General features: G+C 35.9%; 1 protein-coding gene across 5 annotated transcripts in view; it reads right to left on the bottom strand.

The window, feature by feature from the left end:
• LOC106877362 (ankyrin repeat domain-containing protein 50) overlaps positions 1-13,717 on the bottom strand; it is a 78,977-nt gene that overhangs the window by 28,037 nt on the left and 37,223 nt on the right. The window contains exon 2 of one of the 5 annotated variants that reach the window (XM_014926250.2): positions 4,673-4,781. The exons of the other annotated variants lie outside the window; for them this stretch is intronic. The gene's annotated coding sequence lies outside the window, so the exon portion shown is untranslated. The remainder of the gene's footprint in view (positions 1-4,672; positions 4,782-13,717) is intronic. 5 annotated transcript variants of the gene reach the window in all.

The raw sequence follows: 13,717 nt of genomic DNA on the forward strand, positions 1-13,717 counted from the left end.
TGTGTGTGTGTGTGTGTGTGTGTGTGTGTGTGTGTGTGTGTGTATGTGTGTGTGTGTTTGGCTCTTACAACTTTGCTATAATGCTGCAGATATCTGTCTATGTTATTAAGAAGGTTTGCTTACCAACCACGTTTTCAGTTCAATCCTGCTGTGTGGCACTTTGGACAACAAGTCTCTTATACGATAAACTCAGTATGACCATGTGGCTTTTATAAATGGAAAGAGGAAGAAAGCTATGCGTGTGTGTGTATATATATATATATATATATATATATATAGTTAAACGATGATGTTGATAATAATTACATGTGTGTATGTGTGCATATTTATTTGTTTACAGTTGTCCTTCTAAGAAAATTACTGAGCAACAAAGCAGTGATGTTGCTGTTATTCCCCCCTGTTAAATAATCCACTGGTTTTATACCTTGTAAAGCCTGTGTGGAATATCAGTTCCCTTAATTGAACAACAGGAATGGGTTTATGAGAGGAAGGGCATCAAGCTGTTAAACAATGCCTCAATATTTGTCTAACAACCTATTCTAGCATGGAAAAAAAAAAAACAAACATAGAAACAAACGAACAAGTTTTCAATTAAGTTTCACAACGATATGCAAATGGCTTAGCAAAATATTTCTAGAAGATATTGGCCAAATATTAGTTTTAAAATTAATACCCCAAAAAAAAAAAAAATTACTCAGTAGACTCTGTGAAATGGTTGGCATAAAGAACGTGAAGAACTGCAGAAATCACGCCAAAGCAGACATTAGAGCTTAACACATAACAGAGTCCTCTGGGCCCACTGGATCTTGTCGAACCATCCAACCCATGCTAGTATGTAAAATAAATGTTAGCTGCTGCTGATGATGATGATGATGATGATGATGATGATGATGATGATGATGACCTACAGTACTTAATATTTTAAAAGTCCCAAAGAAATCACAAACAATCATATATGCCGCCTGTTCTTTGGTAGTCTCAATCTCTCTATTCATTCTACAGAGAATTGCTTTGTATGTTATCATTCAATCCCTACCACCTTTAGAATGATTACTGCTACATGTGTACATTTAATTATTGTACCATTCCAAACAGACTTATCTCCAGGCCATGGCACTGATTCAAACATTTCGCCACCTGATGAGATTTCTTATAGTTTACGTTAACATTGGTGCTTCCAACTGAATCTGTTATCGAAAGTGACACCGTTTTACTTCCTAAACTGAAGCCAACCAACAACATACTTCTCAAATAATTGGAATTTGTGTAACAAAAATACCTTCTTGTATTTATGTTTGAAACCTCACAGACATATGCATATTGGTGTGTGTATGTGTACATTTGTATGTATGTGAGTGTGTATGTATATAAATATATACATATATAATAATATAATATATAAATATATGCATATATACATACATATATGTACATACCTACATATATATGTATATATACATGCATATATGGGTACAGGACATCAAAAAAACGTGAACAAAATGAGAAACGAGAACATAGAAAACAAACTTTTCAAACAATGAAAGAAACAAACAGAGAAATGAGACATGCAACACAAAGAACATTCTCTTCATCAGTTGTCCCCTGGTTTATCTACCCCAATTGAATAAAGTTAAAACATGGTCTGGTTTCATATTTTTTATTATGGTATTTTAACATTTAAAAAAATATATTTTGTAATGTTCATAAAGTTCAATTAGTGCTTTCATACATTCATAGTAACCATATCTTTAACATATGAATATAAACAAATGACAGAATATCAGTGTGCCCAGCAGACCGTGACGTTTAAGCTGCATGCGGATTGGTCAAAGCTGTATTCCAAAAATTCAGCTTGTTCTAAGAGATACTACAGTTATCAACAACTCAACTGTCAGTTAAACACATTCTGAAATCTGCTGATTACTACGAACATATGAAAGCGCTAATTGAATTTTATGAACATTACAAAATATATTTTTTAATCTTAAAATACCATAATAAAAAAAAATGTGAAAACCAGACCATGTTTTAATTTTATTCAACTGATATATTATTCTATACACATCCACACAAATTTGGAATATATATATATATATATATATATATATATATATATATATACACCAGTCCTCAGTCAAATCGTCCAACCCATGCTAGCATGGAAAGCGGACGTTAAACGATGATGATGATGATGATGATATATATGCCTGTACATATATACATACATACATACACACACATATATATATATATAGAAGCATACATACATATATGTATGCATACACACACATATATAGACACATGTGTGTATGTGTCTTTGTTTTGACATCACATGATAGTTGTAAACAAACAGCAACATCATACAGGTAGTGACATTCATACCCAGCCTTCCATGAGAAACATGTCAGATCCATGGGTAAATATTAACTTGTTTGGGAACATGAGGGTTTGTGACATGAAGGACATCATGTGGTGGTGGAAAATCTTGCTCAACAACTTCGGCATGGCCAATGCAAACATGGAAAAAGTCAACGTTAAAATGATGATGATGATGATGATGATGATATGCATATATGTGGAGAGCTGGCAGAAACGTTAGCACGCCGGGCGAAATGCTTAGCGGTATTTTGTCTGTCTTTATGTTCTGAGTTCAAATTCCGCCGAGGTCGACTTTGTCTTTCATCCTTTTGGGGTCAATAAATTAAGTACCAGTTGCATGCTGGAGTTGATCTAATTGACTAACACCCCCCACAAAAAAAAATTTCGGGCCTTGTACCTAGAGTAGAAAAGAATAATGATATGCATATGTATATTTGTGAGTATATATACATACATGTGTATATCTGATCATACAATAGACTGCATGCTTTCAGTGGAAGTGGAAGCAAAAATGACAATATACATCAACCACATTCTCATTTTCTCTTTCATTTTTAGCCGTTTCCAAATTTAGAACGATAATTTTTCAAATATTGAACTGAGGGCAGTTGAGGAGTTTCCAAGGTCACCTGAGCCTTTCTGTACCTTTTACATTATTTTTGGAAAATGGTTTACTAATTTAATCACACACTCACATATACACATACACACACATATATATATACTTACATATATATATATATATATATAATTATAAATATATATAACATAGATATACACACACACATATATACACACATATATATATACACACACATATATACACACACATATATACACACATATATTTATACACACACATATACCTATATATATATACACACATACACACATATATATACACTAATACACGTACACACAAATATATATATATACACTTATATATATATATATATGTATATATATATATATATAAATTTTACATTTGACAAATGAGAAACAACCTCCATTTTTCTCTACTTTTTGTCTTACTCCATTGACAGCAGTGTCAGCTCTGTTGATGTTTTTGTGGCAAATGAAATAAGTCAGTATCATATTTTCTGCACTTGTAAGTGCTTCAGCCATGGCTTTGTGGTTAACCACATGCTCTCAAAATTCAGTTACACCATATGGCACATTCAGCAAGTGTCTTCCTCTGTAACCCTAGGCCTTGTATAAGCATGGGAAAACGGATGTAAAAATGAACAGATTCATCTAAAACATAGGTTTTGAAAGTGGGCACTACCGCTCCCTGGTGGTTGTTGAGAGAGTCCAGGTGGGCACTGGTGTCTAAAGGGATGGTAGAGAAAAAGGGGGCATTAGGAGAAAAGCTGTGGATTGGGAGATGCTTATGAATTTATATCATTATAGTATTGTATACAAATTATATAATATTATATTAAATATCAAATGATTCATAGTATATATAAATTAGTAAAATATAAAATTTTTATTTATACATAAAAATAGGGGTGGGGTGCTGAGGGTATTATGTGGCCTGAGTTTCCAAATTCAATCCTACTGCCAGGCACATTGGGTTAGCATCTTCTACTATAACCATGGGTCAACCACAGCCTTGTAGATTCGGTAGACAGAAACTGAAAAGAAAACATGTTGTATATGTGTGTATAAATGTGCATGTGGTGTTTGTGTACATCTTTCTCTTGACATGACATGTGGGTTGGCAACAGAAAGGACATCAGGCCAGAGAAGATTGTCTCAACAAATTCCATCTGACCCATGTAAGCATTGAAAAGTGGATGTTAAAACGATGATGATGATGATAATTAACATGATAGAATTATGTCCCTCTCAGCTTCTGACTATAAACATAACACACTCTTTCTCAGACATCTAAAAACCATTCTCAGAAAGCTTTCAATTGCAAACAAGCACTGGTTCCTGAAATTAAGACATTTAGTTTGAACTTTATCGATCCAAATTTTCAAATTCTACATTTTCCTCAGAGCACCAATTAACATTTGTGTGCCATTATGAATTTTTAATATTTTCATTCTCTTTCCCAGATTTTGATTAGCATGTTTTTCTCGGTAACAGACACAAAATAAAAAAAATCATCACCAGCACTTTTATTTAATGTCCACTTTTCCATGCTTGCATGGGTCAGACAGAATTTGTCAAGGCAGATTTTTATGGCTGGCTGCTCTTCTTGCTGCCAACTCTCATCAGTTTCCATGCAAGGTAATATTTCCCCTAAGCCAAACTTATTTTTCAGGAAATTCAGGAAACTTACTTGCAGCCACCTGGACAACCAAAACATAAAAATCAGAAGGAATTCCAAGTACCAAATCTCTTATCCACCAACCTTGGGACCAGAGGTGGTCTGCATTTCTAGACACAGGCTAAATATATGCCGAAAATATAAAATAAATAAAGGAAAGTAAAGAACAAAATTGTATAACATATACAAATTAATACATTTCTAAAGCAGGGTTTGTTTGATCTGGCATCATGTGGTGACGCATGTGCCACAGAAACCAAAACAAAGTGGCTGCCCGGCGAACTACTTACAGCCCACAAAATTCAAAATTATTCAGTTTCAAAAATAGCTGTATTTCTGGTAATTCCAGATTTCTGGATTCCAGATAAGAGGTTCAGTACCTGTATATGTATTTGCATAATAAAATAAGCATATGTAAAAAAAAACAAAAAAAAACTCTCTCTCTCTCTCTCGGTGATTCTCTTTCCTTGAGGGAAGTTTCTTCCCATCTTCAATTTCTTACCAAACCCTATTTCTCTCTGCCTCTCAGAATGCAACAGCAGCAACAATGGTGGTCACCAGTCAAATTTCAAACATGTATTGTGCTGAGTCAAAAGTCTTACAATATTTTGGTAACTTATTTGTTCGATTGGTTGAGTTACATAAAAAGCAGCCTAGCCTTCAAAGCAGAGGCCATTGTGTTGCAATGTCTGAAGGCACTTTCCTGTCATTTCTCTGGTCCTTTCCTGATATTAAGCTCTTGTTCTTCGAGGAGAAGAACTCTTTCACTGAAACTCCCGCTTCCTCTTGGTTGTGCAGGAAGTGAGCCATGCAAGACATCACAAGACTTCTTATCACTCAATACGACCCAGAATGTATTCCAGGAACTTGAGGGAATCAAACTATCTATTTATCACCCGATGAGATACGTCTGCACCACCGGATACTCCTGAACCAGTTTTTGTGTGTCCCACAAGAGGAATCGATGCTAGATGAGTCGAAGCAATTGTTGTGATTAATAATAAATTCTCGTAAATTCCATATTCCGCCTCTCATTTTTTATTTACCTAAACAAGTAGCCTTGCAACAAAATAGTCTTCCGATCAGGGGGAATGTGGCCCTGCTCTCCTAACCAATAGAGTGGCATCATTCAAAGGTTAAAACAAAGCACCCAGCCATAGAAAAATCTGCCACAATAAATTCCGTCTGACCCACACCAGCATGGAAAATTAGAATGACAAGCAGGGCCCATGAATATTTCACCAAATTAATAGCAAACCCATCAGGTTGTTCCTGAAAACTTTATCCAAAAAACCTGAAAGGGCAGCCTGTGTTGTGTCTGTATCAAAGGGTGGTCATCATCATCATCATCATCATCATCATCATCATTTAACGTCCGCTTTCCATGCTAGCATGGGTTGGATGATTTGACTGAAGACTGGCGAACCAGATGGCTGCACCAGGCTCCAATCTGATCTGGCAGAGTTTCTACAGCTGGATGCCCTTCCTAACGCCAATCACTCCAAGAGTGTAGTGAGTGCTTTTACGTGCCACCTGCATAGGAGCCAGTTCAGTGGCACTGGCAACAACCTCGCTCGAATGATTTTCTAACATGCCAGTAAGGCGACGCTGGTAACGACCATGCTCAAATGGTGTCATGCTTGGAATACGATGATTACTTAATGCACTTTATATACATACCTTATGTACTTTATGCACAATTTTATAGACACAACACTCATAAAATATTTACTCTTATTTTTCCATTTTCCCCATAAACAAAAAAAAATATCCCATACATATGATACAACCTTTAGTTAAATTGCATATATTTACCTTCTAAATAAATGTGAATATTTCACAGAATTGTACTTAAGCGCATCAGAACATCACCTCTCTGCTACAATTATTATGTTCCTCCTAGCTCACGTCATCAACGCTTCTCTCTCTTCCTTTTTTTCTTCCTCCTTCAGTCTCACTCTTTGCCTTATCCTCTCTTTCACTTCAACTAATCACATGAAAGCATGATCTAATGTCATGGATGCTTCTTCTCTCCCTCTTCTCCTCTAATCACATGAAAGCGTTACAGTAACGTAATGACAAGCAAAATTATTATAAGATGATAATTAACTGTAACAAATCAATCTACGTGACATTATGTTGACTTAATAATATAAAGATGAAGTTTTTGAATCCGGATATGTTTGTATGATGCTTGGAAGAAGAAGAATCTAACATAACTTTTCAAATTGGAGAGAGAGAGAGAGAGAGAGAGAGAGAGTCCAACTGCAAACTCTGCTATTATAAATGTGTCAAGAGAAAAATAACCAGACTACTTATCCTGCCAAAAATGGTTCATCTTCCATTTAACATTTTATATCTATTAAGTGCAATAAAAATATATCTTTCCTTGTTATTTTCTTTTTATAGATTTATTTTCCTTCACGTGTTGGCCTTCACTAAACAATTATTCATATGTTCACAACTCAATTAAAATATTTTGCAAGTCACAGCTGGTCCAATCAATAAATTGTTGATCTACCAGCCAAAGAGTTAATGGACTCTTTTTATCACCACCTCCTCCCCTCTTTCGCCTGCAACACTACTAAATTTGCAATGGCTAAGTTTATCTTGGTATACGTAGCTGTAATGAGAGAAGCACTGTTTATTGTTTATGAGTAATAGCCAATAGAACTGGTAAGTTTTAATAACGACTGATATAAATAATGTTTGGTTGGTTGGTCGGTCGGTCGGTGTCTCAGATTTGCTTTACAGAGTACAAAGAGAGGGTAGAAATGAGTAAAAGAAAGATACAGAGAAAGTTGGATGAGTATACATGAAGCTTAGTGACAGGCAATGAGTAAGGGAACACCACACATACTGAGAGGAGTTATACAAATGAGAAATGTGTTTCATTTAATTTTATTTTAATGAAATAAAAGTTTTTTCTTTTGAAAATTAGAATTCATTTCATCATTTTGTATAAGCATCATGAAATTTGATAAAGATTAAATTATAACCATTATATGTATGCCATATTTCTTGACATTACCACTCATGGTGGCAAAAATATACTTCAAAAGTTACCTGTCGTATATGTGTGTGTGTGTGTCTTTGAGTCCAAGTTTGTCCCCCACCACAGCTTGACAACTGGTGCTAGTGTGTTTACATCCTTGTAACTCAGTGGTTCAACAAAAGAGATCGATAGAATAAGTACCAAGTTTTACAAATAATAATACTGGGGTCAATTCATTTGATTAACAATTTGAGGTGGTGCCCCAGCATGGTCACAGTCTAATGACTGAAACAGCATACAGACATTTTGTCCCAAACAAGGCTTGAGGACACTGTAGCATAAGGGACTAGAAAGAAGGAAAAGAGGGGCCCACAAATTCATAAGATGTTGGCTTACAGAAGCATAAGGACTCTACTTGATAGACCAGAGGAAAAGAAGATGACTGTAGTGAGTTTCAGAGAGAAGAAGTGCAAGGAAAAGAAGTCATTGGAATAAAAGGATTTATGATTAAGGAGGAGCTCAATGGAGAAACAAAGCAGCTGGGAAGAGAAGTAGGGGACGTGTTTAAAGGTCATGATAAAAGGTACTTGATGAGAAACTTCATCAGAGCAATGTCCATGGAAATGACTCACCTCATGTAACATGGCTGGTGTGTAACAGTTATAGCATGTGAAATAAAAAGGATTTATGACTAACGGGAAACTCAATGGAGAAGCAACACAGATGGGAAGAGAAGTAGGGGACATATTTAAAGGTCAGAATAAAAGGTACTTGATGAGAAACTTCATCAGAGCAATGTCCATGGAAATGACTCACCTCTATGTAACACAGCTGGGAAGAGAAGTGGATGTCACTTATGGAATGAAGTATTTCTACATGGAAACTAGGACAATATTTACATCACAATATTAGTGAGATTATTGAGATATTTAAGGTGGCAAGCTAGCTGAGTTGTTAGAAGATTGGGTAAGATGCTTCCTGCCATTTTGTCCATCTTTATGTTCTGAGTCCAAATTCTGCCAAGGGGTTGATAAAATAAGTACCGGTTGAATACCTGGAGTTGATGTAATCAGCTTATCTCCTCCCCTGAAATTGCAGGCTTTGTGCAAAAATTTGAAACCAATATTATATATATATCTTTTACTAATCCAAGACTGCTTCCAATGAAGTACCAGTAAGGTTTAAAGGGATTCCAATTATATGGAACTGCCTGGTTTTAATACCAACTTAATGATAGTTACAAAAAATATTCTGTACTTTTAGTCCTTGGGAACATTCTCACGTTTATAGTTGTACTGGTGGTCGTGGGTCCGTTCATTGTTTCAGTACACAAGTTAATCCAGTCTAGAAAAATAGTTTCCCAGAATGAAAGAATTCTAGTGTTTATCTTTGGATGTTAAAACTCAGATTCTGTCATCACATGAAGACAAATAGCAAGAGGTCAGAAGCACAGACTGAAGTGCATTTGGTAAGCAGGTGGATGTAAGATAAATTGTAAAGCATATATACACACATATATATATATATATATATATATATATACATACACACAGACACACAAAAATGTATATATGTGTGTGTGTGTGTGTGAAAATAGCTATTTAATTCTTTGAAGAGAAAGTAACTTGTAGAAATGAATGGAGTGTTCTGGTAAAGGAAAGTATTGTTAGCATTGAACAAGTCAAAAGGCAGCATGTACAATAGAACCTCACAGTACGAGTGCCCCATTGTAGGAGTAATTTGCTGTACAATCCGTGACTCGTGTGAAATTTTGTCTTGAAGTACGAGCAGAAATCCGCAGTACGAGCAGAAATCCGCAGTACGAGCAGAAATCCGCAGTACGAGCAGACAAATCGTTAATAAAACGAGTTTACATATTTCTTTTGCATTCTCTTTTTTATATTTGTCGTCTTCTTTGTAACTACAACTTTCCTGTTTTAAAACCCATAAATAATTATTTTTGAGTGGTTTTCGTGGGTTGGAACAGATTAATTATATTTTAGTTAATTTCAATGGGGAAAATTGATTTGTAAAATGAGTAAACCATAAGACAAGCTCGGTCATAGAACGAATTAAACTCATGCAGTGAGGTATCACTGTATTTTGAGAACGGGAAGTGTTATGGACGCACCAGATGTGATTAATAGTTGGAAATGCAGGATTGGTGACCATCTCCTATCAAAAACTGGCTACACAAGCTACATGAAATTATACGGTAATTTATGAAATGGAGATGCATTTTTTTATGCATCTTGATTTCTTTTTTAAAAAGTAAACAACTTCTGTGTAGATTGCAGAAAAAAACAATCAAAGTAAATCTGGTTTGAAAAGGTACATCAAAGGCCATAAGATTATCATACCACATGTAAGGTAGAGGGGCTCCCAAAGGGGGTCTCAGGGAGTAGCATCTCTGCCTTCCTGAACCAGTTTTACACCACTTTTGTTAAAAATCATGGTAGAGGCCTTGGTCTCAGGACCACTCATTTCTAGAAACTGAGGTTGCAGGTAAGCAAGGGCATGCTCCCGTAGAAAATCCAGCTCCAAAAAAGCCTCATGGTTGCAGGGTAGAATGGGCATCAGCCAGCCCAAAGTTTGGGGTAGGCTGCACCTGCCTACCTTGGTTGCTATGGCATTGAGGTAGATCCAGCCACCCCCGTTAATGGGGACAAAACCCAGGATGATGATGATGTAAGCTATATAAAGAAGTTTTGAATCTTATCTGCTACATGTATTTAAAGCCATGTAGATCAACCACTGGTCTGAAAAGTCACCCCAGAGGACACAAATACAATGGAGATTATAGAGATTAAGTAGACTGATTGAGACAGCTATCATCTTTCAAAATGAAGCTATTCACATGTAAGTATTACTATATGTATGTACGTGAGAGAGTGCATTTGTTTACATTCTCCACTGGCATGGAATAAGGGATCCTTTATTTGAAAAACTGTTAAGAATTAGCAACAGGAAGAGCATCCAGCTACAAACCATTACCACAACAGTATATTTGTCTAACCCATAACATAGAAAAACACATAAAACTGATTAAAAAATTAAATGTTAATACGTATCATCTAAGAGTCCATAAGTAAGAAAAAATATGCATTTATATATTTGTCAATAGAGTGGCGATATTAATCAAAGTGTACAGTATTATAGATCCATTTTGGTCAATCTTACCAATATGCTAGATAACATACCAGATGCAAGATAACAGCACAGTTAAGTAATACTGTGTGTTGATCATAGCTGACAGGTATGGAGCAGTTGCCATACTTTCATCATACGGGCTGCATGCTAGCTCTGACAAACAATATTACTTAACCATACTGTTATCTAACATTTGTTTAATACACACACACACACACACACACACACACACACACATATGATTTCCCTTGGATGTACCAATACTAATAACTAGTTTTTAGAACTCAATATACATATACAAGTGTACTTTCTGAAATAAACATTCACTTCATTTTAATGGTCCCCAAGGAAGCTATAAGATGTTGCACAAGCACTTAGCTCTGAGTGCACTGCTTCTTACAACAGAAACAGCTGTAAGCTAATGAAGTTGACTACATGATTCCTGTTCCCTTGTCAGTCATTAATTAAAATACATAAATTTATATGTGTGTGTGTGTGTGTGTGTGTGTGTGTATATAACTAAAGCAACCAAGGCATGGGTTATAAATATATATATGTAACATATACAACACCATATTCATGTATGTCGTAAACAAATATTTAACCTCAATGTGAAAGTAGACACCAGTTAAATGACAATGGTTTTTAGCAGCTAGGAATGAATAATTGAACCAACTAGATTTAGTTTCCACTAAAGAACAATTGGGGATTACTTACTGTGTCATGTGTCTTCCAAACTGCCAAAGAAGAATCTCAAAGCTATTTATAGAAAATGTAAACAGAATTCTTTGTAGTATAACTTAACAGTCGTAATACATGGTTCTATAGTTCTTAAGTCTGGCAGCAAAGACAACAGAGGTATGTGATTGCAGGGGTTTGTTTAACGAAGGATAAAACTTGGTTTAATTCTTGTGCAAAGTTGCTGAAGATCTCTGTGATTTAAAAATGGCTTCTGCTTTTACTTTGGTATTCATCATCATCGATGTCATCGTCGTTTAACATCCGCTTTCTATGCTGGCATGGGTTGGACGGTTTGACTGAGGACTGGCAAGCCAGAAGGCTGAACCAGACTCCAATCTGATTTGACAAAGTTTCTACAGCTGGATGCCCTTCCTAACACCAACCACTCAGAGAGTGTAGTGGGTGCTTTTACGTGCTACCAGCACGAGGTCCAGTCAGGTGGCACTGGCAACGACCACATTCAAAGGTGTTTTTTACGTGCCACCTACACTGGAGCCAGTCCGGCGGCACTGGCTACAACCACGCTTGAATGTTGTTTTTTCACATGCGAGTAAGGCGACACTGATAACAATCACGCTCAAATGGTGCTTTTTACATGCCACCGGCACGAGAGCTAGCCAGCGGCCCTGGCAACGATCACGCTTGGATAGTGCTTTTAACGTTCCACTGGCAGACATGCCAATCAGGTGGTACTAAATAAGTTTATTTAACAAAACAAATATAACATCACATATATACATAATACACACACACTTCAAAAGAAAATAGACACTGCTCATTATGCCATTTTATCTGAGCAGATACAACTAACCAGTACAATACCCAAATGGGTTAAATGATTAAAAATTGCCCAAGGCACGTCTACTAATTACTAGATTAAGTATTTAAATGCATCAAATGACATTATTTTGTTTCCAGAAATAAATCTTTCAAAAATGATTGTATCTATTTACATCTGAGATATCTGGGTCTGTGTGTATATAATATACATTCTTCATCATCAATATATACATTTTTATATAAACACACACATATATCACATGCGGGAGAGAAAGATTCTGATCATGTAATCACAGTAATCTTGCAATATAAAAGGAATTCAATATAAGAGAATATATTCACTTATAATGTCTCCATGCAACATGGTCACATATTTCAACTCATGTCTCTACAGAGAAGACATGTGTATGTTCACAAAACCTGTGTTTGCTGACCATCTGCTGTCTCATTTGCAACATGAACAGGTGTTTCTTAGCATGCACAGTCTATCCAATAGACTCTATCAAGAACTTTAAAATTAAGGAAATAATTTGCTGCCATACATGTAACACACACACACATATACATGATTCAATGGTTTGTATGAACACTTCATGTGTGACTGTGTAGTTTGTGAAAGCCTTTGTGTATAAATGCTTTTTCATATTTTCCAGCCATTAGCCTGTTGTTGTTAAACTATATCTGTTAACCATTTCAAATTTCTGGCTACCTAAACTAAATTCTCAGATCAAATAAAATTAAGATTCAGAACCTAATAAGATAAAAATAATCTGAACAGGCAGGTATGGCTGTCTGCTAAGAAGTTTCCTTTTCAACTACAAGGTTCTAGGTTAGTCTCTTTGCACAGCACCTTTGGTAAGGGTCTTCCACTATAGCCTTGGGCCAACAAAAACCTCATGAGTGGGTTTCATAGAGAGAAACTGAAAGACACCCATTGTATGCATGTGTGTGAATGTCTTTACCCCCACCTCAAGGGGCTAAACATAGAGTGGGACAGACAAGGACAGAAAAAGGGATTAAGTCGATTACATCGACCCCAGTGCGTAACTGGTACTTAATTTCTCAACCCCGAAAGGATGAAAGGCAAAGTCGACCTCGGCGGAATTTGAACTCAGGACGTAACGGCAGACGAAATACCGCCAAGACTAAAGAAGAAGAATAAGTATTGGGATTGATTTGTTCAACTAAAATTCTTCAAGGAAGTGCCCCAGCATGGTCACAGTGTAATGAGTGAAACAAGCAAAAGAAAAACAGATAAAGGACACCATCAAATTCTTTAACAAAATATACAATATCGAGAAGTGAAATTCAAATGAGGCTGAATATAGCTTTCGGTGAGGGAGAAGGTGGAGTGCTAAAAATACTGAAATACAATAATTAAAAATATCAGC

This window comes from Octopus bimaculoides, chromosome 3 (genome assembly GCF_001194135.2).
Source record: "Octopus bimaculoides isolate UCB-OBI-ISO-001 chromosome 3, ASM119413v2, whole genome shotgun sequence".
NCBI lineage: Eukaryota > Metazoa > Mollusca > Cephalopoda > Octopoda > Octopodidae > Octopus > Octopus bimaculoides.